The following is a 501-nucleotide window of genomic DNA, read 5'->3' on the forward strand; positions in this document are numbered from 1 at the left end:
ATATGAAAATTAAATAAAAACCCAAAGTCTTGGTAAAAGATATATCTAGTGAATGTGAAATGTAAGAAAAAGTTAATGTTTAAATTATATATAATAATAGATATCACTTATATGATCTAAAGGTATATTTCTGCCAATGTTTACATCGGTATGTACGGTCCATAACCGTGTTTACAAGGGGAGTTTTAGAAAAAAAGGAATAAAAAATAGTTCAGAATTACAGAGAAGACAGAATTCCTTGACTTTATCATAAAGGACCAAAATTGAGAGAATCAATCAATCTAAATTAAATTGGTAATTGTGGTCTTTTAGATACCAAATTAATTTACTAAGACCTGTACTGATACGTTTATTCCTATCTCTAAATGTAGAGTAATGATTAGAAATTACTTTAGATAACTGAGAACAGGAATTCCTAATAATAGCTGCACGAAACTGCAAAGGAAAAGTAGATTTAATTTGCCTCCCATAAAAATGCACACACCTCTGAGTGTATATATA

The sequence above is a fragment of the Octopus bimaculoides genome, chromosome 12 (genome assembly GCF_001194135.2).
Source record: "Octopus bimaculoides isolate UCB-OBI-ISO-001 chromosome 12, ASM119413v2, whole genome shotgun sequence".
Lineage (NCBI taxonomy): Eukaryota > Metazoa > Mollusca > Cephalopoda > Octopoda > Octopodidae > Octopus > Octopus bimaculoides.